Genomic DNA, 23,546 nt, shown 5'->3' on the forward strand with positions numbered 1-23,546 from the left:
CTCAGGATCAGTAATGTAATGTATGTACACAGTGCCTGCACCAGCAGAATAGTGAGTGCAGCTCTGGGGTATAATACAGGATGTAACTCAGGATCAGTAATGTATGTACACAGTGACTGCACCAGCAGAATAGTGAGCGCAGCTCTGGAGTATAATACAGGATGTAACTCAGGATCAGTAATGTAATGTATGTACACAGTGACTGCACCAGCAGAATAGTGAGTGCAGCTCTGGGGTATAATACAGGAGGTAACTCAGGATCAGTAATGTATGTACACAGTGACTGCACCAGCAGAATAGTGAGTGCAGCTCTGGGGTATAATACAGGAGGTAACTCAGGATCAGTAATGTATGTACACAGTGACTGCACCAGCAGAATAGTGAGTGCAGCTCTGGAGTATAATACAGGATGTAACTCAGGATCAGTAATGTAAAGTATGTACACAGTGAATCCACCAGCAGAATAGTGAGTGCAGCTCTGGAGTATAATACAGGATGTAACTCAGGATCAGTAATGTAAAGTATGTACACAGTGACTGCACCAGCAGAATAGTGAGTGCAGCTCTGGGGTATAATACAGGAGGTAACTCAGGATCAGTAATGTATGTACACAGTGACTGCACCAGCAGAATAGTGAGTGCAGCTCTGGGGTATAATACAGGAGGTAACTCAGGATCAGTAATGTATGTGCACAGTGACTGCACCAGCAGAATAGTGAGTGCAGCTCTGGGGTATAATACAGGAGGTAACTCAGGATCAGTAATGTATGTACACAGTGACTGCACCAGCAGAATAGTGAGTGCAGCTCTGGAGTATAATACAGGATGTAACTCAGGATCAGTAATGTAAAGTATGTACACAGTGACTGCACCAGCAGAATAGTGAGTGCAGCTCTGGGGTATAATACAGGAGGTAACTCAGGATCAGTAATGTATGTGCACAGTGACTGCACCAGCAGAATAGTGAGTGCAGCTCTGGGGTATAATACAGGAGGTAACTCAGGATCAGTAATGTATGTACACAGTGACTGCACCAGCAGAATAGTGAGTGCAGCTCTGGAGTATAATACAGGATGTAACTCGGGATCCGTGCAGGATAATACAGTAATACATATATGATACTTCTATGTGTTCCTTCATTCATTTCTTTGGACAGCCCCTGACAGAAGGATATGAAATATAAAACTGATACAGAAGATGAGATAGTCGCTCTCGCTGTCACTAGTGATAACACTACTAGCACTAAGACCTGATTCCGCCGCGTTCGCCGCTCAGTCCCATATAAGGATCGCAGGATATTTCCCTGAAAATGTCTTAGTTCCTGTTCAGTTTTGCAAAGTTTCCAGAGACGCTTTCCACATAGGAACAGCAAGGGGCAGGGATGAATGACTTCAAGGAACTGGCAAAAGCCTTTTTTCTTAGAAAGCCGGAGAATCCAATCATCTCTCACTTTATATAAGGTAACAGAAGCAATATGGGGGAAAAAAAAGAGAAATGTAGCAGAGCTGATTTAGTCACACTGTTCTGACAGTTTTGTTGCACTACAAGTCATCTACTAGTAAGTTCTCAGGGTGCAGAAAAGCCGCAGCAACTCGACCAGGTCAGCTCTGCTGCATCTGTGCCATAGACTCTGCTGTCTTCATTGGGTTGATCTGACTCGTAGTGTAATATATTATTATCACAGCTCGTCCTCGTCATTTGGGTTTATTATTATTTTACTATTAGTATGAACCATGATTATTCACTATCACCTTCACTCAATTACTGAGATGTCCCGAGAATTTATAAATGTTTCTAAGGTTTCTGTTAGTAACTATGGATACAGATGTAGCAGAGCCGAATGTGTCCTGTATGTTCTATACAAGAGGATAAGTGCTAGATAGTGCCAACAAACTGGGCTCTGCTGCATCTCCTGTGCATCCTGACAACCCTGAGATAATATTAGATTGATAGATTACATAGATTAGATAGATAGATAATAGCTAGATATATAGATAGATAAAAGATTGATAGATAAATAGATAATAGATAGATAGATAGATAGATAGATAGATAGATAGATAGATAGATAGATAGATAGATGATTAATAGATAGATAAATAGATAGATAAATAATAGATAGATAATAGATAGATAATAGATAGATAATAGATAGATAATAGATCGATAGATAAATAGATAATAGATATATAGATAAATAGATAGATAAATAATAGATAAATAATAGATAGATAATAGATAGATAAATAGATAATAGATAGATAGATAAATAGATAATAGATAGATAGATGATAGATAGATAGATAGATAGATAGATGATTAATAGATATATAGATAAATAGATAATAGATATATAGATAAATAGATAGATAGATAATAGATAGATAATAGATAGATAATAGATAGATAGATGATTAATAGATAGATAGATAGATAGATAGATAGATAATAGATAATAGATAGATAGATAATTGATGATAGATAAGATAGATTATTATTATTATTATTATTATTATTTATTATTATAGCGCCATTTATTCCATGGCGCTTTACATGTGAGGAGGGGTATACATAATAAAAACAAGTACAATAATCTTAAACAATACAAGTCACAACTGGTACAGGAGGAGAGAGGACCCTGCCCGCGAGGGGAAGGGATGGGTGAGGATACAGTAGGCGAGGGTAGAGCTGGTCGTGCAGCGGTTTAATAATAGATAATAGATAATAGATAAATATTTATTAATGTAGTACTACAAGTTCTGTAATATCTTCCATTCCATCACACAGTGTATCTTGCTGCTACTTGTAGTTCTTCTGCAGCAGTGGCCTTGCTGGTGGCTCTGGTAGTCGTTGTCGTGTAGCCGTCACGATGTGTCAGTGTCAGCTGAGATAACAATCCCCAGCAGGACACATGTAGCAGTGTACAGTGCAGAGAAGGATCAGAGAGCTATCAGGTTACAGCAGCCATCACTGCCCCATGTCACCCAGGGTATATAGTGTATACAGCCAGGCTCGGGTCCAGCAGGACAGGACATCGTGTAGCTTCTCTCCAGCTGCTGCCTGTGACCCTGATGTCACCGCTCCGCACACATTGGCCATTTATTGGTAGATTTCTCCAATTTAGTTGATCGTCTGTAAATGTAACATCAGCAGAAATATCAGATCCCAGCACAGATGAGGGAAAGGCAGAGAAGGAGGAGGACAGATGTGCTGGGGCCGAGACCACCACCACCAGCACCACCACCATCACCACCAGCACCACCACCACCACCAGCACCACCACCATCACCACCAGCACCACCACCACCACCAGCAGCAGCTCTCCTCCTCCTCCTCCTCCTCTCTGACTGTCAATGCATCAACTTTACACAGCATTATGTAACAATTGGAAAATTGGAGCCAAACCCCATGACGCCCAACAAATGACCGTGTAACCGGCCTGCGGAGCCTATTAAGGACACAGGAATCACCGACTGTCAACGCAGCTGAACTATTACTAACAAATGTCTTGAAAAAGCCTCTAATAAATAATTTTCAGCTTTTATCTATTATTTATTATCTATCTATTATCTATCTATCTATCTATCTATCTATCTATCTATCATCTATTATCTATCTATCTATCTATCTATCTATCTATCTATCTATCTATCTATCTATTATCTATCTATCTATCTATCTATTAATCTATTATCTATCTATCTATCTATCTATCTATTTTCTAACTATCTATCTATCTATTATCTATTTATTATCTATATATCTATTGTCTATCTATTATCTATTATCTATCTATCTATCTATTATCTATCTATTATCTATCTATTATCTATCTAGTATCTATTTATTATCTATATATCTATTATCTATCCATCTATCTATTATCTATCTATATATTATCTATCTATTATCTATCTATTATCTATCTATCTATCGATCTATCTATTATCTTTATATCTATTTTCTATCTATCTATCTATCTATCTATCTATCTATCTATCTATTATCTATCTATTAATTATTATCTATCTATTATCTATTTATTATCTATCTATTATCTATCTATCTCCAGCCCTATCAGTGATGTTTCTCATGTTATGATAATGTAGAGTACTAGGCAGGGCTGCCACTAGATATTTCGGGGCCCCATACTGGCAAAATTTTCAGGGCCCCCTTGAGTCTCCGCCCAGGCTCCACCCCAGCCCCGCCTCCATGCTCCACTGTTATGATCTGGTGATTAAGGAGCGACATGCATCTAGCTCTGAGCAGGTGGCAACTATACTGACCGCAGTCCCTAAGTTCAACACAACACTAGAAGTAGCCGTGGAATGCTCTTAACTCGGCCTAGGCATCTCGTCACAGCCTAAGAGCTAACTACCCCTAAAGATAGAAGCAGGAAAACTATCTTGCCTCAGAGAAAATCCCCAAAGGATAGATTAGCCCCCCACAAATAATGACTGTGAGAGGAGAAGGAAATGACATACGTAGTATGAAACAAGATTTAGCACAGGAGGCCACTTCTAGCTAAATAGAAATAGTACAGAACAGAACGCTGTGCGGTCAGTAAAAAAAAACTAGAAAAATTCCACCGCAGAGAAATGCAAAAATCTCCACACCTGACTAAAGGTGTGGAGGGCAAACTCTGCTGCCCAGAGCTTCCAGCTTAACTGAATAGATCCATACTGAAAAGCTGGACAAATGAACAAAAACAAAGAAAGTGCTGAACAACAAGTCCACAACAAGAGAACCGCAAAAGGACAAGCAAGGACTTAGCTTTGATGAACTGGTCAGAGTGTCAGGAAAGTCCTAAGAGCAATGACTCCAGGCAGGAACAATTGACAACTGGCATTGAATGAGGGATAAGGCCAGACTAATATAGCCGAGCCAGAAAGACGATCAGTGAAAGCAGCTGCTGAAGCTAAATCCAAGAAGCAGCCATACCACTCAAAACCACAGGAGGGAGCCAAAGAGCAGAATTCACAACACTCCACCCCTCGAACAGTCCACAGTCCCACCACTCTCTCTTGGAAAAACTCCACTTCTCACCTATCACACATTAACAGTTCCCATCACCAGATCACACATATAGCCAGCAGCTTTTGTTTTGGCCAAAAGATTTTTCTAATCTGCCACCACGACACGGCAGACACTTTTGGCCAGGCCCTACTCTACTGTAACCTATTAAAAATTTGTTAAAATATGAAATACAATTTAGGTATATTTTTATTTATTTTTCAATTTTTAAAATGACCTATAATACCACATACAAAGAACAAATACCACCACACTATAACCAGACACCATATTACCACCACAGTGACCGAATAACACTACATACAAGGAACAAATATCTCCGCATCATGTCCAAATCACATATTACCACCACATGGTGGTCAATAAAATCACATACAGGGAACAAATGCCATCACACCATGACCAGACCATATATTACAACCACAGTGATCGAATAATAGCACATACAAGGGACAAATGCCACCGCACCATGACCAGACCACATATTACCACCACATAGTGACTGAATACTGCAATACTGATCATTAATAAAAAAAAACCACAATACTAATATCACCATATGAGCCATTATACACAGGAGATCTGTACTTAGTATGCAGGGTCTGTGTACAGGTAACACACTGACTCACCAGTGACGTCTCTAGATGAAGTCCCTCAGCCTCGCTTTTCATCTTCATCCAGCACAGACCGCCATCACGTCTTCCAGCCAGGACTTGTCTCTGCAGGAAATAACACAGTTATCTAGAGCTCCTCTTGCAGAACTCATTGCTTAATTTTTTCCACAACTTCTACACTACACCAGATGAAGAAAAAAAGGCGACATAGAATCATTCTACACAGTAACAGGACCGCCCCCCATTTAAAACAGTATCCTCAAAAAATAAAATAAATACATCACTGCAGTAATAATATCCCTTAATTAGCCCCTATGGTAATAATATCCCCCATCTGTTCCATGATCCTGACCCATTTGTAAAATGATCCTGCTGCCCCATCTGTCTCCATCGTATCCATCCTGCCCCATCTGTCTCCATCCTGCCCCATATTCCTGCCCCATCTGTCTCCATCCTGCCCCATCTGTCTCCATCCTGCCCTATATTCCTGCCCCATTTGTCTCCATCCTGCCCCATGTCTCCATCCTGCCCCATATCCCTGCCCCATCTGTCTCCATCCTGCCCCATATTCCTGCCCCATTTATCTCCATCCTGCCCTATATTTCTGCCCCATGTCTTCATCCTGCCCCATCTGCCCCATCCTGCCCCACCGACCACTTCACCACCTGGCTACTCCACTTCCTCGCCGCTGACATCCCCACTATCATCATGGGCGACTTCAACATCCCCATTGACACTTCCCTCTCAGCTGCCACTAAACTTCTATCTCTCACTTCCTCCTTTGGCCTCACTCAATGGTCTTCTACAGCCACCCACAAAGATGGTCACACACTGGACCTCATTCTCACCCGCCTCTGCTCCCTATCTAACCTCTCAAACTCACCTCTTCCTCTTTCTGACCACAACCTACTTACATTCTCTTCCCTTTCCACTCCTTGTCTACAACCCCCACCCCACAAACTCTCACACCCTCGCAGAAATCTTAAACACCTTGATCTTCACTCACTCTCTGAATCCCTCCTCCCTCTCACAGACATAAGCTCCCTACACAATGCGGATGATGCTGCCACTCTATATAACACCACAATAGCTGCAGCTTTGGAATCTCTTGCCCCTCTCACACATACCAAAGCTCGCAAAATCAACAGACAACCCTGGCACACCAGCATGACAAAAGAACTGAGGCGAGCTTCCAGAGCTGCTGAGCGCAGATGGAAAAGATCCCACTCCATCGAGCACTTCATCGCATTCAAACAGTCCCTCACTGCTTTCAAAACCATGCTCGCCACAGCAAAACAAACCTACTTCTCATCTCTCATATCCTCCCTGTCTCACAAACAGTTATTCAACACCTTCAACTCTCTCCTCCGTCCCCCAGCACCTCCTCCCTCCCCACTCATCTCAGCTGAAGACTTCGCCTCATTTTTCAAGCAGAAAATTGAGAACATCAGAGACAATTTTAGTAAACAACCCCCAGAACCCTTCCTCCCAACTACCCAGCCCTCCACCTCCAAAACCAACTTCTCCACCATTACAGAAGACAGACTCTCCACTCTACTCTCAAGATCGCATCTCACCACCTGTGCACTTGACCCACTCCCATCCCACTTCATCCCAAACCTCACCACAGTCTTCATCCCAACCCTAACCCATCTCTTTAACCTATCACTAACAACTGGCATTTTCCCCTCAAGCTTTAAACATGCCACAATCACACCTATCCTCAAAAAGCCCTCTCTTGACCCATCCTCTGTATCTAGCTATCGCCCTATATCACTTCTCCCCTTTGCCTCAAAACTACTGGAACAACATGTCCATATTGAACTGTCCTCCCATCTATCTTCCTGCTCCTTCTTCGACCGCTTTCAATCTGGCTTCCGGTCACACCACTCCACTGAAACTGCCCTAACTAAGGTCACCAATGACCTATTAACCGCCAAGAGCAAGCGACACTACTCTGTCCTCCTCCTCCTGGACCTGTCCTCTGCCTTTGACACAGTGGACCATTCCCTGCTGCTGCAGACCCTCTCATCCCTTGGCATCACAGAATTGGCCCTATCCTGGATCTCATCATACCTAACTGACCGTACATTCAGCGTCTCCCACTCACACACCACCTCCTCACCTCGCCCCCTATCTGTCGGAGTCCCGCAAGGTTCAGTTCTAGGACCCCTGCTCTTCTCCATCTACACCTTTGGTCTGGGACAGCTCATAGAATCTCACGGCTTTCAGTATCATCTCTATGCTGACGACACACAGATCTACATCTCTGGACCAGATATCACCTCCCTACTAACCAGAATCCCTCAATGTCTGTCTGCTATTTCATCCTTCTTCTCCACTAGATTTCTAAAACTTAACATGGACAAAACAGAATTCATCATCTTTCCCCCATCTCACGCGATCTCCCCAACGAACCTATCCATTACAGTAAACGGCTGCCCACTCTCCCCAGTCCCACAAGCCCGCTGTCTTGGGGTAATCCTTGACACTGATCTCTCCTTTAAACCACATATCCAAACCCTTTCCACTTCCTGCCGCCTCCAACTCAAAAATATTTCACGGATCCGCACATTCCTAAACCAAGAATCTGCAAAGACCCTAGTCCATGCCCTCATCATCTCCCGCCTTGACTACTGTAACCTCCTGCTCTGTGGCCTCCCCTCTAACACTCTTGCACCCCTCCAATCTATTCTAAACTCTGCTGCCCGACTAATCCACCTGTCCCCCCGCTATTCCCCGGCCTCTCCCCTCTGTCAATCCCTGCACTGGCTCCCCATCACCCAGAGACTCCAGTACAAAAGCCTAACCATGACATATAAAGCCATCCACAACCTGTCTCCTCCATACATCTGTGACCTCGTCTCCCGGTACTTTCCTGCACGCAACCTCCGATCCTCACAAGATCTCCTTCTCTACTCCCCTATTATCTCCTCTTCCCACAATCGCATACAAGATTTCTCTCGTGCATCCCCCCTACTCTGGAATGCTCTACCACAACATATCAGACTCTCGCCTACCATCGAAACCTTCAAAAAGAACCTGAAGACCCACCTCTTCCGACAAGCCTACAACCTGCAGTAACCACCGATTGACCAAACCGCTGCACGGCCAGCTCTACCCTCACCTACTGTATCCTCACCCATCCCTTGTAGATTGTGAGCCCTCGCGGGCAGGGTCCTCTCTCCTCCTGTACCAGTTGTGACTTGTATTTTTCAAGATTATTGTACTTGTTTTATTATGTATACCCCTCCTCACATGTAAAGCGCCATGGAATAAATGGCGCTATAATAATAAATAATAATAATAATCTGTCTCCATCCATCTCCATCCTGCCCCATATGTCTCCATCCTGCCCCATTTGTCTCCATCCTGCCCCATTTGTCTCCATCCTGCCCCGTGTCTCCATCCTTCCCCATGTCTCCATCCTGCCCCATGTCTCCATCCTGCCCCATTTGTCTCCATCCTGCCCCGTGTCTCCATCCTTCCCCATGTCTCCATCCTGCCCCATGTCTCCATCCTGCCCCATTTGTCTCCATCCTGCCCCGTGTCTCCATCCTTCCCCATGTCTCCATCCTGCCCCATGTCTCCATCCTGCCCCATTTGTCTCCATCCTGCCCCATGTCTACATCCTGCCCCATTTGTCTCCATCCTGCCCCATGTCTCCATCCTGCCCCATTTGTCTCCATCCTGCCCCATTTGTCTCCATCCTGCCCCATTTGTCTCCATCCTGCCCCATTTATCTCCATCCTTCCCCCTTGTCACACATTCTACCCCCTATGTCACACATTCTGCCCCGTATTTGCATTCCTGCCCCGTGTCTCACATTCCTGCCCCCTGTGTTTTCATTCCTGCCCCGTGTCTCACATTCCTGCCCCCGTGTCTCCATCACGCCCCTGTGTCTCCCATCCTGCCCTCTTGTCTTTATCATGCCCCAGGCTTGCCGCATTCAATACAAAAAAACCCAAAAAAACTTTTTCCTTACCTGGCCGGGCTCCAGCGCCGACGTCCATCGCAGGCATTTCAGCGCGGAGACGCCGGTGAATGACGCCCATGTGCGCTGATGCTGCTGCCAGCCTCCGATTGGCTGGCAGCTTTAACTGTTGCCTTGCGGCCCGTCCGGGGCTCTCAGACGCAGGTTCACTGTACTCTCTGAAGCTGCCGCTGGGGCCGGGGTCCGATGGGCAGATGAGACGGGGCCTGTTATGATACGGTGGTCTAAGTCCTTGCTAAGTCCTTGCTTGTTCCAACATGGAACGAGCTCTGAAGGAAGTGGTAACTGTACTGATCGCAGTCCCTAAGCTCAACACAACACTAGAAGTAGCCGTGGAATGCTCCTAACTCTCCCTAGGCATCTCATCACAGCCTAAGAGCTAACTACCCCTAAAGATAGAAGCAGGAAAGCTATCTTGCCTCAGAGAAAATCCCCAAAGGATAGATTAGCCCCCCACAAATAATGACTGTGAGTGGAGAGGGAAAAGACATACACAGAATGAAACCAGGATGAGCACAGGAGGCCAGTCTAACTAAATAGATAGGACAGGATGGAATACTGTGCGGTCAGTATAAAACACTACAAAAATCCACGCAGAGTTTACAAAAAAATCTCCACACCTGACTAAAGGTGTGGAGGGCAAATCTGCCTCCCAGAGCTTCCAGCAAGACAGAATTAATTCACACTGATAAGCTGGACAAACATAGAAAGCACAGAATGGATAAGTCCACAATCTATGGACAGAAAAGGGCAAGCAAAAACTTAGCTTAGCTGAACTGGTCAGGATAACAGGGAACTCCAAAGAGATGTGAATCCAACCAGGAACCATTTACAAGTGGCACTGGCTGAAGATAGAGCCAGACTTAAATAGCCGAGCAGAAGAGACGATAAGTGGAGGCAGCTGATGACAGCTAACTCCAAGGAGCAGCCATACCACTAGAAACCACAAGAGGGAGCCCAAGAGCAGAACTCACAAAAGTGCCACTTACAACCACCGAAGGGAGCCCAAGAGTGGAATTCACAACAGTATCCCCCCCCTCTTGAGGAGGGGTCACCGAACCCTCACCAGAGCCCCCAGGCCGATCAGGACGAGCCAAGTGAAAAGCACGAACCAAATCGGTGGCATGGACATCGGAGGCAACAACCCAAGAATTATCCTCCTGGCCATAACCCTTCCACTTGACAAGATACTGAAGCCTCCGCCTCGAAAAACAAGAATCCAAAATCTTCTCAACCTCATATTCCAACTCTCCCTCAACCAACACCGGGGCAGGAGGGTCAACCGAGGGAACAACGGGCACCACATATCTCCGCAACAAAGATCTATGGAAAACATTATGAATGGCAAAAGAGGCTGGAAGAGCCAAACGAAAAGACACCGGATTAATAATTTCAGAAATTTTATAAGGACCAATAAACCGAGGCTTAAACTTAGGAGAAGAAACCTTCATAGGAACATGACGAGAAGACAACCAAACCAAATCCCCCACACGCAGCCGGGGACCAACACACCGACGGCGGTTGGCAAAACGTTGAGCCCTTTCCTGAGACAACGTCAAATTGTCCACCACATGAGTCCAAATCTGCTGCAGCCTGTCCACCACAGAATCAACACCAGGACAATCAGAAGGCTCAACCTGCCCAGATGAAAAACGAGGATGAAAACCAAAATTACAAAAGAAAGGTGAAACCAAAGTAGCCGAACTAGCCCGATTATTAAGGGCAAACTCGGCCAGCGGCAAGAAAGTCACCCAATCATCCTGATCAGCAGACACAAAGCATCTCAAATAGGTCTCCAAGGTCTGATTAGTTCGCTTAGTTTGGCCATTTGTCTGAGGATGAAACGCCGAAGAAAAAGACAAATCAATGCCCATCCTAGCACAAAAGGCCCGCCAAAACCTAGAGACAAACTGAGAACCTCTGTCAGACACACTATTCTCCGGAATGCCATGCAAACGAACCACATGCTGAAAAAACAATGGAACCAAATCTGAGGAGGAAGGCAACTTAGGCAAAAGTACCAGATGGACCATTTTAGAGAACCGGTCACAAACCACCCAGATAACAGACATCCTCTGGGACACAGGAAGATCCGAAATAAAATCCATGGAAATATGTGTCCAGGGCCTCTCAGGGACCGGCAAAGGCAATAGCAACCCACTAGCATGGGAACAACGAGGCTTGGCCAGCGCACAAGTCCCACAGGACTGCACAAAAGCACGCACATCGCGCGACAAGGAAGGCCACCAAAAGGACCTAGCAACCAAATCTCTGGTACCAAAAATCCCAGGATGGCCAGCCAACACAGAACAATGAACCTCAGAAATTACCTTACTTGTCCATCTATCAGGAACAAACAGCTTCCCCACTCGACAGCGGTCAGGCCTATCAGCCTGAAATTCCTGAAGCACCCGCCGCAAATCAGGGGAGATAGCAGAAAGAATCACCCCCTCCTTAAGAATGCCAACCGACTCAAGGACTCCAGGAGAATCAGGCGAAAAACTCCTAGAGAGGGCATCAGCCTTAACATTCTTAGATCCCGGAAGATACGAGACCACAAAATCAAAACGGGAGAAAAACAGGGACCATCGAGCCTGTCTAGGATTCAGCTGCTTGGCCGACTCGAGGTAAATCAGATTCTTATGATCAGTCAGGACCACAACACGGTGCTTAGCTCCCTCAAGCCAATGTCGCCACTCCTCAAACGCCCACTTCATAGCCAACAACTCCCGATTGCCGACATCATAACTACGTTCCGCAGGTGAAAACTTTCTGGAAAAAAAAAGCACACGGTTTCATCAAAGAACCATCAGACTCCCTCTGAGACAAAACGGCCCCTGCCCCAATCTCAGAAGCGTCGACCTCAACCTGAAAAGGAAGAGAAACATCCGGATGACGCAACACAGGGGCAGAAGTAAATCGGCGTTTAAGCTCCTGAAAGGCCTCAACAGGACTCAGAGGACCTCAGAGGACCAATTCATCACATCAGCCCCTTTATTCGTCAAATCTGTAAGGGGCTTAACCACACTGGAAAAGTTGGCAATGAAACGGCGATAGAAATTAGCAAAACCCCAAAATTTTTGAAGACCCTTCACAGATGTGGGTTGGATCCAGTCATGAATAGCTTGGACCTTAACAGGATCCATTTCTATAGACGAGGGAGAAAAAATAAAACCCAAAAAAGAGACCTTCTGAACTCCGAATAGGCACTTAGACCCCTTCACAAATAAAGCATTATCACGAAGGATCTGGAACACCATCCTGACCTGCTTCACATGAGACTCCCAATCATCGGAAAAAATCAAAATATCATCCAAATATACGACCATGAATTTATCAAGATAATTGCGGAAAATATCATGCATGAAAGACTGGAACACAGATGGAGCACTAGAGAGCCCAAATGGCATCACAAGGTATTCAAAATGGCCTTCGGGCGTATTAAATGCAGTTTTCCATTCGTCACCCTGTTTAATACGAACAAGATTATATGCCCCTCGGAGGTCAATCTTAATAAACCAACTAGCCCCCTTAATCTGAGCAAACAAATCAGTAAGCAAAGGCAAGGGGTATTGGAATTTGACCGTGATCTTATTAAGAAGACGATAATCAATACAGGGTCTCAAGGAGCTATCCTTCTTAGCAACAAAAAAGAAACCCGCTCCCAATGGTGACAAAGAGGGCCGAATATGCCCTTTCTCCAAAGATTCCTTAACATAGCTCCGCATGGCGGCATGCTCTGGCACAGACAGATTGAAAAGTCGGCCCTTAGGGAACTTACAACCAGGAATCAAGTTAATAGCACAATCACAGTCCCTATGTGGAGGAAGGGAACTGGACTTGGGCTCATCAAATACATCCTGGAAATCCGACAAAAACTCAGGGACCTCAGAAGAGGGGGAAGAGGAAATTGACATCAAAGGAACGTCACTATGTACTCCTCGACAACCCCAACTAGTCACCGACATAGTTTTCCAATCCAGCACCGGATTATGTTCCTGTAACCATGGAAATCCCAGTACAACAACATCATGCAGGTTATGCAACACCAGAAAACGGCAATCTTCCTGATGTGCAGGAGCCATGTACATAGTCATCTGTGTCCAGTACTGAGGTTTATCCTTGGCCAAGGGTGTAGCATCAATGCCCCTCAAAGGAATAGGAAAAACTGCAAGGAAAAACCACAGCGCCTGGCGAATTCTAAGTCCATTAAGTTCAGGGCAGCGCCTGAATCCACAAATGCCATGACAGAAAAGGACGACAATGAGCAAATCAGGGTCACGGATAAGAGAAATTTAGGCTGTATAGTACTAATGGTAACAGACCTAGCGACTCTCTTAGTACGCTTAGGGCAATCAGAGATAACATGAGCTGAATCACCACAGTAAAAACACAGCCTATTCTGACGTCTGAATTCCTGCCGTTCTATTCTAGTCAAAATCCTATCACATTGCATAGGTTCTGGACTCTGCTCAGAGGATACTGCCATATGGTGCACAGCTTTGCGCTCGCACAGACGCCGATCAATCTGAATGGCTAGAGACATAGATTCGCTCAAACCGGCAGGCGTAGAAAAGCCCACCATAACATCTTTAAGGGTTTCAGAAAGACCTTTTCTGAAAATAGCAGCCAGAGCCTCTTCATTCCATTTAGTGAGCACAGACCATTTTCTAAATTTCTGGCAGTATAACTCTGCCGCTTCCTAACCTTGACACAGGGCCAACAGGGTTTTTTCTGCATGATCCACGGAATTAGGTTCGTTATACAATAATCCGAGCGCTTGAAAAAATGCATCTACATTCAATAATGCCGGATCCCCTGTTTCAAGAGAAAAAGCCCAGTCTTGAGGGTCACCACGCAGCAAGGATATGATGATTTTTACTTGCTGAATGGGATCACCAGAAGAACGGGGTTTCAAAGCAAAAAACAATTTGCAGTTATTTTTAAAGTTCAAAAACTTGGATCTGTCCCCAAAAAACAAATCAGGAGTAGGAATTCTGGGCTCTAAAGCCGGAGTCTGGACAACATAGTCCTGGATACTCTGTACTCTTGCAGCATGTTGATCCACACGAGAAAACAAACCCTGAACATCTATGCCAAAGCATATATCCTGAACCACCCAGATATCAAGAGGAAAAAAAAGACAAACCAGCGCACAGAAAAAAAAATGGTTCAGAACTTTCTTTTCCTTCTTTTGAGATGCATTTAATTCATTTTTGGCCATTTGTACTGTTATGATACGGTGGTCTAGGAGCAACATGGAACGAGCTCTGAAGGAAGTGGTAACTGTACTGACCGCAGTCCCTAAGCTCAACACAACACTAGAAGTAGCCGTGGAATGCTCCTAACTCTCCCTAGGCATCTCGTCACAGCCTAAGAGCTAACTACCCCTAAAGATAGAAGCAGGAAAGCTATCTTGCCTCAGAGAAAATCCCCAAAGGATAGATTAGCCCCCCACAAATAATGACTGTGAGTGGAGAGGGAAAAGACATACACAGAATGAAACCAGGATGAGCACAGGAGGCCAGTCTAACTAAATAGATAGGACAGGATGGAATACTGTGCGGTCAGTATAAAACACTACAAAAATCCACGCAGAGTTTACAAAAAAATCTCCACACCTGACTAAAGGTGTGGAGGGCAAATCTGCCTCCCAGAGCTTCCAGCAAGACAGAATTAATTCACACTGATAAGCTGGACAAACATAGAAAGCACAGAATGGATAAGTCCACAATCTATGGACAGAAAAGGGCAAGCAAAAACTTAGCTTAGCTGAACTGGTCAGGATAACAGGGAACTCCAAAGAGATGTGAATCCAACCAGGAACCATTTACAAGTGGCACTGGCTGAAGATAGAGCCAGACTTAAATAGCCGAGCAGAATAGACGATAAGTGGAGGTAGCTGATGACAGCTAACTCCAAGGAGCAGCCATACCACTAGAAACCACAAGAGGGAGCCCAAGAGCAGAACTCACAAAAGTGCCACTTACAACCACCGGAGGGAGCCCAAGAGCGGAATTCACAACAGGGGCCCGATGCGGGCCCCCTCTGCCCACCGGGCCCCATACGCCAGTCACGGCCATAATGCCCTGATGGCGGCCCTGATACTAGGTGACCCCCATTACTGGGAAGAGCTGGTGTTTTACTTGTTCCAGTTTGTCTCCAAGTAAAACCTTTCTTTGCCATTGGCCCTATCAGGATCCAATCTCCCTTTCCTGACTCTTTAGGAAGAATTCCTCCTAAAGGACTTTCTAATAGATGGGAGGATATGATTATATTTTAAAACTAATGTAGTAGCGGACTGTGGCCACTGTACAGGTGATGGCGCTGTGCTGTTTCACTGCACAAATGAGCACATCCAGCAGCTAATTAGGGGGGTCGCTGGGCTGTGTCTGACCACCATTGATCTTATATTAATGTCTTATCCTTAGGAGAGGTCATCATTATAAAAAGGCTGGACATCTCTTTTAAAGTCTTTCACAGAGGAAAAGTATTTTTACATATGCTAATACTTACCTTTAGGTAATAAAATTGCACTAAGTTTCTGTCTGTAATCTTTATTCGTTCATTACTCATCTGATTCCCTAATATAAAGTTTGCAGACTTATACAAATATTAGATTTTTCTCATTGTGGGAGGGTCTTTCCCAGTAATATAGGCTGGATGTGAGATCTGTGCGTCTCCCAGTAATATAGGCTGGATGTAAGGTCTGTGTCTCTCCCAGTAATATAGGCTGGATGTGAGGTCTGTGTCTCTCCCAGTAATATAGGCTGGATGTGAGGTCTGTGGGTCTCTCCCAGTAATATAGGCTGGATGTGAGCTCTGTGTGTCTCCCAGTAATATAGGCTGAATATGAGGTCTGTGGGTCTCTCCAGTAATATAGGCTGGATCTGAGATGTGTGGGTCTCTCCCAGTAATATAGGCTGGATGTGAGCTCTGTGTGCTTCTCCCAGTAACATAGGCTGAATGTGAGGTCTGTGTGTCTCCCAGTAATATAGGATGAATATGAGCTCTGTGTGTCTCTCCCAGTAGTATAGGCTGGATCTGAGATGTGTAGGTCTCTCCCAGTAATATAGGCTGGATGTGAGGTCTGTGAGTCTCTCCCAGTAATATAGGCTGAATATGAGGTCTGTGTGTCTCTCCCAGTAATACAGGCTGGATGTGAGGTCTATGTGTTTCTCCCAGTAACATAGGCTTAATGTGAGGTCTGTGTGTCTCCCAGAGGCGTAGCTAGAGCTTTTGCCGCCCGGGGCTGTTCCCGAGTTTGGCGCCCCCCCCCCCATCCCCCCATCCCCCCATCCCCCCCCCCCCCCCCCTCCAGCTCAATACACACAAAGGTTACCAAAAATGGTTTTCCTGTTTTGTAGAACTTAAACTGGGCCTAATGGTGTCACCCCCACATGCCACACCTGTGACTTAATACCACCACACCATGACCAGGCCACATAGTGACCGAATAATACTACATACAAGGGACAAATACCACCGCACCATTTCCAGACCACATATTACCACCACATAGTGACTGAATACTACAATACTGATCAGTAATTAAAAAAAAAACCACAATACTATCACCATAAGTGCCAGTATTCACAGGAGATCTGTACTTAGTATGCAGTGTCTGTGTAGAGGTAATACAGAGATCACTGGTGACATTATACACAGGACCTCTATATAGTATACAGTGTATAGTGTCAGTGTATAGGTAACACTGACTCACCAGTGACGTCTCTAGGTGAAGTCCTTCATCTTTTATCCAGCACAGACCGCCATCATTCCTTCCAGCCAGGACTCGTTTCTGCAGGAAATAACACAGTTATCTCGAGCTCCGCTTGCAGAACACATTACTTAATTTTTCACAACTTCTACATTACATCACATGAAGAAAAAAAGGTGATATAGTGTCACTCTGCACAGTAACAGGACCGCCCCCCCATTTAAAACAGTATACTCAAAAAATAAAATAAATACATCACTGCAGTAACAATATCCCTTAATTATCCCCTATGGTAATAATATTCCCCACCCTGGCCCCGTTTATCTCATTCCTGGCTCCAGCCATATGTTGTCGTATCCTGCCCTCATGAGTATCCATTCTACCCCATATGATCTCCCCATCCTGCCCCACCAGCCTCCATCGTATCCGTCCTGCCCCATGATCCAATCCTGCCCCGTGTCTCCAATCATGCCCCGTATCTACATTCTGCCCATGCCTCAAGTCCTGCCCCCAGTGTGTCCAGCATATTACCCCCATGTTGTCCAGCAATCTGCCCCAGTGTGTCCAACATATTACCCCCATGTTGTCCAGCAATCTGCCCCAGTGTGTCCAGCATATTACCCCCAGTGTGTCCAGCAATCTGCCCCAGTATGTCCAGCATATTACCCCCAGTGTGTCCAGCAATCTGCCCTCAGTGTGTCCAGCAATCTGCCCCAGTGTCCAGCCTTTCCCCAGTGTGTCCAGCAGTCTGCCCCAGTGTGTCCAGCATATTACCCCCAGTGTCCAGCATTGCCCCAGTGTGTCCAGTATATTACCCCCAGTGTGTCCAGCAATCTGCCCCAGTGTCCAGCATTGCCCCAGTGTGTCCAGAAGTCTGCCCCAGGGTCTCCAGCATTGCCTCAATGTGTCCAGAAATCTGCCCCAGGGTCTCCAGTATTGCCCCAGTGTGTCCAGCAATCTGCCCCAGGGTCTCCAGTATTGCCCCAGTGTGTCCAGCATTCTGCCCCATAGTCTCCTGTACTGCCCCAGTGTGTCCAGCATTCTGCCCCATGGTCTCCAGTATTGCCCCAGTGTGTCCAGCAATCTGCCCCATGGTCTCCTGTATTGCCCCAGTGTGTCCAGCATTCTGCCCCATGGTCTCCAGTATTGCCCCGGTGTGTCCAGCAATCTGCCCCATGGTCTCCAGTATTGCCCCAGTATGTCCAGAAGTCTGCCCCAGGGTCTCCAGCATTGCCTCAATGTGTCCTGAGATCTGCCCCATGGTCTCCAGTATTCAGAGTGTCCAGCATTCTGCCCCATAGTCTCCTGTACTGCCCCAGTGTGTCCAGCATTCTGCCCCATGGTCTCCAGTATTGCCCCAGTGTGTCCAGCATTCTGCCCCATAGTCTCCAGTATTGCCCCAGTGTGTCCAGCATTCTGCCCCATGGTCTCCAGTATTGCCCCAGTGTGTCCAGCATTCTGCCCCATGGTCTCCAGTATTGCCCCAGTGTGTCCAGCATTCTGCCCCATGGTCTCCAGTATTGCCCCAGTGTGTCCAGCATTCTGCCCCATGGTCTCCAGTATTGCCCCAGTGTGTCCAGCAATCTGCCCCATAGTCTCCTGTATTGCCCCAGTGTGTCCAGCAATCTGCCCCAGGGTCTCCAGTATTGCCCCAGTGTGTCCAGCAATCTGCCCCATAGTCTCCTGTATTGCCCCAGTGTGTCCAGCAATCTGCCCCATGGTCTCCAGTATTGCCCCAGTGTGTCCAGCATTCTGCCCCATGGTCTCCAGTATTGCCCCAGTGTGTCCAGCAATCTGCCCCATGGTCTCCTGTATTGCCCCAGTGTGTCCAGCAATCTGCCCCATGGTCTCCTGTATTGCCCCAGTGTGTCCAGCAATCTGCCCCATAGTCTCCTGTATTGCCCCAGTGTGTCCAGCAATCTGCCCCATGGTCTCCTGTATTGCCCCAGTGTGTCCAGCAATCTGCCCCACGGTCTCCAGTATTGCCCCAGTGTGTCCAGCAATCTGCCCCATGGTCTCCTGTATTGCCCCAGTGTGTCCAGCATTCTGCCCCATGGTCTCCAGCATTGCCCCAGCCCCAGACAGTCAGAAATAAAGAAAAAAAAAAAAAAGTAAAATCCTCACCTCTCCCGTTCCCAGCGCAGGTCCGGTGCAGTCAGCGTCTCTCCGGCTCTGCGACGCTCAGGACAGAGAGGCAGAGCGGCGCGCACAGTAGTGACGTCATCGCGCCCTCTGCTCTGAGACGTCGCAGAGTCAGAGGAGGCTGCAGCTGCCGGCGCCGCAGGAACCAGGAGAGGTGAGTATAGAGCGGGGGGCGGGGGCGGGGGCGGGACCCGGGGGTGGGGGGAGCTGGCCCTGGTCGTGGCGGCGGACGGCGCCGCCCGAAGATTTAAAGGGGCGTCTTTTTTTTTTTTTTTTTATCTTCTTCTGCAGCGCCGGCCGCCCCCAGCATTGTGCCGCCCGGGGCGGACCGCCCCCCCCGCACCCCCCTTCCTACGCCACTGGTGTCTCCCCGTAATATAGACTGAATATGAGGTCTGTGTGTCTCTCCCAGTAATATAGGCTGGATCTGAGATGTGTAGGTCTCTCCCAGTAATATAGGCTGGATGTGAGGTATGTGGGTCTCTTTCAGTAATATAGGCTGAATATGAGGTATGTGTGTCCCTCCCAGTAATATAGGCTGGATGTGAGGTTTGTGTGTCCCTCCCAGTAATATAGGCTGGATGTGAGGTCTGTGTGCCTCTTCCAGTAATATAGGCTGGATGTGATGTCCATGTGTCTCTCCCAGTAATATAGGCTGGATGTGAGGTCTGTGTGTCTCTCCCAGTAATATAGGTTGGATGTGAGCTCTGTGTGTCTCTCCCAGTAATATAAGCTGGATGTGAGATCTGTGTGTCTTTCCCAGTGACATAGGCTGGATGTGAGGTCTGTGTATCTCTCCCAGTAATATAGGCTGGATGTGAGATCTGTGTGTCTTTCCCAGTGATATAGGCTGGATGTGAGCTCTGTGTCTCCCAGTAATATAGGCTGGATGTGAGGTCTGTGTGTCTCTCCCAGTAATATAGGCTGGATGTGAGCTCAGTGTGTCTCTCCCAGTAATATAGGCTGGATGTGACGTCTTTGTGTCTCTCCCAGTAATATAGGCTGGATGTGAGGTCTGTGTGTCTCTCCCAGTAATGCAGGCTGGATGTGAGGTCTGTGTGTCTCTCCCAGTAATATAGGTTGGATGTGAAATGTGTGGGTCTCTCCCAGTAATATAGTCTGGATGTCAGGTCTGTGTGTTTCTCCCAGTAATATAGGCTGGATGTGAGGTCTGATTGTCTCTCCCAGTAACATAGGCTGTATATGAGCTCTATGTGTCTCTCCCAGTAATATAGGCTGGCTGTGTGGTCTGTGTGTTTCTCCCAGTAATATAGACTGGATGTGACGTCTGTGTGTCCCTCCCAGTAATATAGGCTGGATGGGAGGTCTGTGTGCCTCTTCCAGTAATATAGGCTGGATGTGATGTCCATGTGTCTCTCCCAGTAATATAGGCTGAATGTGAGGTCTGTGTGTCTCTCCCAGTAATATAGGCTGGATGTGAGATCTGTGTGTCTCTCCCAGTAATATAGGCTGGATGTGAGGTCTGTGTGTCTTTCCCAGTAATATAGGCTGGATGTGAGGTCTGTGTATCTCTCCCAGTAATATAGGCTGGATGTGAGGTCTGTGTGCCTCCCCCAGTAATATAGGCTGGATGTGAGCTCTGTGTCTCCCAGTAATATAGGCTGGATGTGAGGTCTGTGTGTCTCTCCCAGTAATATAGGCTGGATGTGAGGTCTGTGTGTCTCTCCCAGTAATATAGGCTGTATGTGAGCTCTGTGTGTCTCTCCCAGTAATATAGGCTGGATGTGAGCTGTGTGTCCCTCCCAGTAATATAGGCTGAATGTGAGGTCTGTGTATCTCTCCCAGTAATATAGGCTGGATGTGAGCTCAGTGTGTCTCTCCCAGTAATATAGGCTGGATGTGACGTCTGTGTGTCTCTCCCAGTAATATAGGCTGGATGTGAGGTCTGTGTGTCTCTCCCAGTAATGAAGGCTGGATGTGAGGTCTGTGTGTCTCTCCCAGTAATATAGGCTGGATGTGAAATGTGTGGGTCTCTCCCAGTAATATAGTCTGGATGTCAGGTCTGTGTGTTTCTCCCAGTAATATAGGCTGGATGTGAGGTCTGATTGTCTCTCCCAGTAACATAGGCTGTATATGAGCTCTATGTGTCTCTCCCAGTAATATAGGCTGGCTGTGAGGTCTGTGTGTTTCTCCCAGTAATATAGACTGGATGTGACGTCTGTGTGTCCCTCCCAGTAATATAGGCTGGATGGGAGGTCTGTGTGTCTCTCCCAGTAATATAGGTTGGATGTGAGCTCTGTGTGTCTCTCCCAGTAATATAGGCTGGATGTGAGATCTGTGTGTCTTTCCCAGTGACATAGGCTGGATGTGAGGTCTGTGTATCTCTCCCAGTAATATAGGCTGGATGTGAGATCTGTGTGTCTTTCCCAGTGATATAGGCTGGATGTGAGCTCTGTGTCTCCCCGTAATATAGACTGAATATGAGGTCTGTGTGTCTCTCCCAGTAATATAGGCTGGATCTGAGATGTGTAGGTCTCTCCCAGTAATATAGGCAGGCTGGATGTGAGGTATGTGGGTCTCTTTCAGTAATATAGGCTGAATATGAGGTATGTGTGTCCCTCCCAGTAATATAGGCTGGATGTGAGGTTTGTGTGTCCCTCCCAGTAATATAGGCTGGATGTGAGGTCTGTGTGCCTCTTCCAGTAATATAGGCTGGATGTGATGTCCATGTGTCTCTCCCAGTAATATAGGCTGGATGTGAGGTCTGTGTGTCTCTCCCAGTAATATAGGTTGGATGTGAGCTCTGTGTGTCTCTCCCAGTAATATAGGCTGGATGTGAGATCTGTGTGTCTTTCCCAGTGACATAGGCTGGATGTGAGGTCTGTGTATCTCTCCCAGTAATATAGGCTGGATGTGAGATCTGTGTGTCTTTCCCAGTGATATAGGCTGGATGTGAGCTCTGTGTCTCCCAGTAATATAGGCTGGATGTGAGGTCTGTGTGTCTCTCCCAGTAATATAGGCTGGATGTGAGCTCAGTGTGTCTCTCCCAGTAATATAGGCTGGATGTGACGTCTGTGTGTCTCTCCCAGTAATATAGGCTGGATGTGAGGTCTGTGTGTCTCTCCCAGTAATGCAGGCTGGATGTGAGGTCTGTGTGTCTCTCCCAGTAATATAGGTTGGATGTGAAATGTGTGGGTCTCTCCCAGTAATATAGTCTGGATGTCAGGTCTGTGTGTTTCTCCCAGTAATATAGGCTGGATGTGAGGTCTGATTGTCTCTCCCAGTAACATAGGCTGTATATGAGCTCTATGTGTCTCTCCCAGTAATATAGGCTGGCTGTGTGGTCTGTGTGTTTCTCCCAGTAATATAGACTGGATGTGACGTCTGTGTGTCCCTCCCAGTAATATAGGCTGGATGGGAGGTCTGTGTGCCTCTTCCAGTAATATAGGCTGGATGTGATGTCCATGTGTCTCTCCCAGTAATATAGGCTGAATGTGAGGTCTGTGTGTCTCTCCCAGTAATATAGGCTGGATGTGAGATCTGTGTGTCTCTCCCAGTAATATAGGCTGGATGTGAGGTCTGTGTGTCTTTCCCAGTAATATAGGCTGGATGTGAGGTCTGTGTATCTCTCCCAGTAATATAGGCTGGATGTGAGGTCTGTGTGCCTCCCCCAGTAATATAGGCTGGATGTGAGCTCTGTGTCTCCCAGTAATATAGGCTGGATGTGAGGTCTGTGTGTCTCTCCCAGTAATATAGGCTGGATGTGAGGTCTGTGTGTCTCTCCCAGTAATATAGGCTGTATGTGAGCTCTGTGTGTCTCTCCCAGTAATATAGGCTGGATGTGAGCTGTGTGTCCCTCCCAGTAATATAGGCTGAATGTGAGGTCTGTGTATCTCTCCCAGTAATATAGGCTGGATGTGAGCTCAGTGTGTCTCTCCCAGTAATATAGGCTGGATGTGACGTCTGTGTGTCTCTCCCAGTAATATAGGCTGGATGTGAGGTCTGTGTGTCTCTCCCAGTAATGCAGGCTGGATGTGAGGTCTGTGTGTCTCTCCCAGTAATATAGGCTGGATGTGAAATGT

At 46.5% G+C, this 23,546-nt stretch overlaps 1 protein-coding gene across 2 annotated transcripts in view; it reads left to right on the top strand.

Annotated features, from left to right (window-relative positions):
- The window catches only part of LRRC32 (leucine rich repeat containing 32), a 188,561-nt gene that overhangs the window by 120,960 nt on the left and 44,055 nt on the right, over nt 1–23,546 (top strand). The window contains exon 1 of one of the 2 annotated variants that reach the window (XM_069759381.1): nt 1,322–1,459. The exons of the other annotated variant lie outside the window; for it this stretch is intronic. The gene's annotated coding sequence lies outside the window, so the exon portion shown is untranslated. Of the gene's footprint in view, nt 1–1,321; nt 1,460–23,546 lie in introns of those variants that run through there. 2 annotated transcript variants of the gene reach the window in all.

Source organism: Ranitomeya imitator, chromosome 3 (genome assembly GCF_032444005.1).
Source record: "Ranitomeya imitator isolate aRanImi1 chromosome 3, aRanImi1.pri, whole genome shotgun sequence".
Lineage (NCBI taxonomy): Eukaryota > Metazoa > Chordata > Amphibia > Anura > Dendrobatidae > Ranitomeya > Ranitomeya imitator.